This window comes from Coregonus lavaretus (genome assembly GCF_964263955.1).
Source record: "Coregonus lavaretus genome assembly, chromosome: 39".
NCBI classification, from domain to species: domain Eukaryota; kingdom Metazoa; phylum Chordata; class Actinopteri; order Salmoniformes; family Salmonidae; genus Coregonus; species Coregonus lavaretus.
Genome location: NC_140026.1, coordinates 4,123,137 through 4,128,136, shown reverse-complemented (window position 1 = coordinate 4,128,136; position 5,000 = coordinate 4,123,137). Strand labels below are relative to the sequence as shown.

Here is a 5,000-nt window from a genome sequence, read left to right as displayed (position 1 = left end):
GGGGGCCACAGTGTAGACAGTCTATTGGTCTCTGTCAGGCTCTTGGGGGCCACAGTGTATACAGTCTATTGGTCTCTGTCAGGCTCTTGGGGGCCACAGTGTAGACAGTATATTAGTCTCTGTCAGGCTCTTAGGGGCCACAGTGTAGACAGTCTATTGGTCTCTGTCAGGCTCTTGGGGGCCACAGTGTAGACAGTCTATTGGTCTGTCAGGCTCTTGGGGGCCACAGTCTATTGGTCATCATTCCTGTCATGGACTCATTTAGACATTAGGGGTGTGTCTAAACACTCTCTGGCACATAAATGATCCCATTAATGATTGCTCAGAAAGAGAAGAGAAAACGTAGCAGCTCCTGAGAACTGGAATGACCCTATAATAAGAAATACCAGACTATACCCATGCCAGCGGGAGCAGACCTACCCCTGTACTGCCAGAGCACCGCCCATGGAGGGAGAGGAGGGGGGAGTGGCAGCCTCTTTGATCAGCCCAGCAGGAGAGCCGTGGGAGGGAGGGGACGTAGAGGGAACAGCAAGGCTCACTGCCACGCCCTCTTCTGTGTCTCCTAGGCAACCACAGGGGCAAGAAGAGATGGTGGTGAGATAAATGTCATAATTAAGAAAAGAAAAAAATATGATATATATATATCAGAAAATAGGCATGCTTTTGGAAGATGGAATATATATCTATAGAGGTAACAGAGATACAGTTAATATCTTTATTGCTTTTTAAACCACCTACCAGTAGAGGATGGACCAGGCTCAATCAGACCAACCTTCACCACCTGTGAGACATGACAACATCCTGTTACTATCAGGATAAACACCTCATATTCTAAACCCTAATATCAGCTGAAGAGTTCCTATATAAACTCAAGCTCTATGGAAGAGGCCACCGACAGAACTAGGCGTTTGGCTCGTACACATACCCCAATGAAGGGAATAAACTTCTGGTAGGAATCTTCATCGTGCCTGGAGAGAGAGGAAGAGAATGTGTTATATGGGTTTTTAATGAAATACCATCTTCTAGTTAATGCTCTGGTTAACGTATGTGTTACACCCTGACAGTGTGTGTGTGTGTGTTACCACTCACGTCCTGTGTTTACAGGTAAGCATGGCCTCAGCGATGGGCAGCTGGTGTGTGACGGTGGCTCCACTTATGTACTGAGAGATCCTACCTGCCACGTCCAACTGGTCTACAGCACAGGGAAACAGGAAGAGAGGTCAAAGGTTAGAGGGCACTGGTCAGAGGTCAGGCTCTGTGTGCTAACTTTATGTATCCAGATCCAGTGTGTGTGTTTACCGTTCTGTGGGGGTTCAGAGTGGATGAATACGTCTCCCCACGCCCCATCTAAGAATGCAGAGCTGTAACGGTTGTCTAGGGCACCCAGGTGCTTAGCAACAGGATGACAGCCTATGAGAGAGAGAGAGAGAGAGAGAGAGAGAGAGAGGATGAACAGCGAGAAATATTATATTTTAGTGATCAGCCTGACAACAACAACTCTTTAATACATCAACAACCCATCACTACGCCTGTCACCATGGATACGGACGGCCATGTTGTTTGTCTCACCTAGGGGCACCACCAGGAACCTCAGGTGATTGAGCCAATCAGAGGTCTTGCTGGCCAGCTGGGTGACAAAGAACTGCAGGATGGCACTGAGGTAGCTCTGACTGCCCACCACTGCCACCTTGACCGGCCTGGGCATGGACGAGTTACAGTTACAACTGAGAGGGAGAGAGGGAGAGGGGGAGAGATAGTTCAAGATAATCATTGACGTATCACAGTCTTAAAAACTCAGCCTTCATCAACCCCATCTAGAGAGAAGAGGGATGGAGGGAGGAGGGAGAGAGGAAAACAGAGAAGAAAAAGAAGAAGAGAGAGACAGAGAGGATAGAAGAAAGGATGCAGGAAGAAAAGCAAAGAAAGCGAGAGTGGAATAAATGTGCGAAGAGAATCAACTGAATATTTAGAGAATCAACTGAATATTTAGAGAATCAACTGAATATTTAGAGAATCAACTGAATATTTAGAGAATCAACTGAATATTTAGAGAATCAACTGAATATTTAGAGAATCAACTGAATATTTAGAGAATCAACTGAATATTGTCTGTGTGAGTTCTGAGGTCTAAATATTTCATAGACAGACAGATTAACAGATCATACATAACGTGTTAGACCGACAGACTCACAACTTTGTGTGTGTGTGTGCGTCCGTGTGCGTCCGTGTGTGTGTGTGTGTATGAGACTCACAACTTCTGGATGCGTGTGAGGACAGCAGAGAGCACCGCCTGGATCTCAGCTCCTGAACACGTACACACCACCGGGTGCCTCTGTACCTGCAACTGCTCTACCACGTACTGGAACACACACACACACACACACACACACACACACACACACACAGATACTTAGAGAACTGCGGCAACATACAAGTTTGTTCTGATGCAACACGTACGCACAATCCTACACAGTTGTTACCTGGCCCTGCCAGTCGGTGCCATTAACCAGGATGAGACTCTCAGGCAGAGCAGAGTCAGACAGCAGGACCTGGTTTAGCTGATCATACACCGCCTTCCTCAGGACCCTACACCCACCCACACACAGCACGCACACACACAAACACATTCATACAGCACGCACACACACACATACGCACACAGCACGCACACACACACAGCACGCACACACACACACATACGCACACAGCACACACACGCAAACACACACACACATAAAGTGGAACAGTTTCTTTTTAGATGACTCATCAAAACATACATAATTTATTCTCGTCGTCATGGATACACTTATGTTCTTTATTTAGACAAGAAGAAGGGAGCAGGAGAGGAGAGGAGAGGAGGGGAGGGGAGAGGAGAGAGGAGAGGAGAGGAGAGGAGAGGAGGAGAGGAGGAGGAGAGGAGAGGAGAGGAGAGGAGAGAGGAGAGGAGAGGAGGGAGAGGAGAGAGAGGAGAGGAGAGGAGAGAACTTTGAGATCAAGAGGAAGAGGGAGAGACACTAGATTTGTTTCTTGGCATATAATGTGCTATGTGTTTTTTATATAATTATATAATTTATATAATTTTTTTATCTAATGTGGCGTCCTAAAACTAGTTCTGGAACTATAGAACCCCTTGCTGTAAGAGCTGTGTGTGTGTGTGTGTGTGTGTGTGTGTGTGTGTGTGTGTGTGTGTGTGTATATGTGCGTGCACGTGTGCGTGTGAGATTCTCTTAATGAGAATGTATGTGTATGTTTGAAGCATCAATTCATGTTTACATATACCAGTATGAACATATAGGTCTAAGAATGTGTGTGTGTGCGTGTGTGTGTTACCTGTGACCTGTGTCCCAGTTCGGGGGACCTCTCGCTGTCAGAGCTGTTGGTCCTCGCCCCTTCACTGATTGGTTTAGACAGCTGTCTCTCCTTCATAGGAGTACTGCTCTGTCTCTTCTGTTTGGGTGTGTGGCCTCCGCTGTCCAACCTGAGAGAGATGTTTCAACTCCAAATCAACCTGAAGCCCTTACCAACATTCCCCAGAGCTTTGAAGGATTGGAGTATGTGAAAAATGTAAAATATTGTCTGTGTTGGTGTTTGATTGTGTGCGTTACCTGGGGGAGTGCTGTGCTCCTTCACTCTTGCTGCTCTTCAGGGGCGTACAGGGTTTCTCAGCCACCGACACCTTAATGCAGGGGCCCTCTGGAAACATCTCCTGAATCTGTCAACTCCTACACACACAACATACACATTAGCTCGAGTTGACTTCTGCTACTACAACTAAACACACACAGGCCAATATATCTACTCTGGATTGTTAATTGGACTCATTCTGTCATTTCTAGATTTTTTGTTTAGATTATTTCCATATTTGTATTGTGTTTGCAAAACATTCTACTGTTGAAACTAGAAACAAAAGCATTTGCTGCACCTGCTATAACACCTGCAAATCTGTGTACGCAACCAATAAACTTTGATTTGATTTTGAGTGTGTCTCACCAGTGTGTCTGTCTCAGAGAGGGCCTCTGCCTCCAGGTTACGACTGTGAGACTGTTTTATCTTCTCCCCCTGCTGGAGCCACACAGGAAATTACAGTCACTACACACCACACCTCACCTGCAGGGAATCTCAAATATCCTTCAGTGTCTCTCTCTTTTTCTCTAACATCCCTCTCCTCTGTCTCCGTTCTGTTTAAAAACCCATCTAACAAGATGTTTCTCCCTCCCCCACTCTCTCCGTTCTTTATTGCATTATTTCTCTCTTCCTCCCTCTACCCCCTTCCTCGCTCCCTCTCCCCCCCTCTCCCTCACTGGACGCTCTCTCCCCCCCCTCTCTCACTCCCCTCTCTCTCATACCTCTCCCCCTCCCTCCTTCCCCTCCCCTCCCCTCCCCTCCCTCTTTCTGCTACTCACATGGCTGAAGGAGGCATCTCGTCCCAGGCTCCCCCCCTCTACTGTTCAGACTTGTGATCTCTGTCTGAGAGCTGGACTGGGACATCCCCTCAAAGAATGGCCTGGATAGCCACACACAGAGAGAAATACATGTTAGCACAGATTGAAACACTTTTTTGTCACATTTTCAAACCAATCACATACACCCTTCTCTAATCTACCAAGCTCTAATGATCAAGACCAAGCCCTAATGCCAAGGTAATCCGAAGATTCTGAATCCATTTCACCATCCATCTTTTCATTTGATTTCTGGATTAGTGGAATACTGGCTTGATAATCAGATGAGAATCAGATGTTTAGGATTGATAGTGTTCTTAATCATCCCAGCGTATTCTCAATGATGACAGAATGCAGTGTTCTCAATGATGACAGCACAGAATGTAGTGACATTTCTTGACCAGCAGAGGGGGTAGCATACTGAGGAACTGTAATTGGTTCAGGCGTTACAGCACTTCCTTTGTGCTTGTTTTTTCTGTTCCTAAATCCCTTATAGGGGAATGTATGCTTCACACAAAGACTCAGGAGCTTTGATTCCCCTATAGGCCTCTTGCATATACG

The 5,000-nt window shown here is 46.4% G+C and overlaps 1 pseudogene across 1 annotated transcript in view; it reads right to left on the bottom strand.

Moving 5' to 3' along the window:
• Nucleotides 1–5,000, bottom strand: part of LOC311112652 (phosphofurin acidic cluster sorting protein 1-like) — a 67,991-nt pseudogene that overhangs the window by 8,061 nt on the left and 54,930 nt on the right. The window contains exons 7-18 of the transcript XR_014615928.1: nucleotides 4,404–4,504; nucleotides 3,991–4,062; nucleotides 3,606–3,722; nucleotides 3,331–3,478; nucleotides 2,481–2,586; nucleotides 2,253–2,359; nucleotides 1,570–1,724; nucleotides 1,300–1,410; nucleotides 1,090–1,192; nucleotides 926–968; nucleotides 739–781; nucleotides 421–562 (exon numbers count right to left, since the gene is read on the bottom strand). The product of XR_014615928.1 is annotated as a phosphofurin acidic cluster sorting protein 1-like (transcript). The remainder of the gene's footprint in view (nucleotides 1–420; nucleotides 563–738; nucleotides 782–925; nucleotides 969–1,089; nucleotides 1,193–1,299; nucleotides 1,411–1,569; nucleotides 1,725–2,252; nucleotides 2,360–2,480; nucleotides 2,587–3,330; nucleotides 3,479–3,605; nucleotides 3,723–3,990; nucleotides 4,063–4,403; nucleotides 4,505–5,000) is intronic.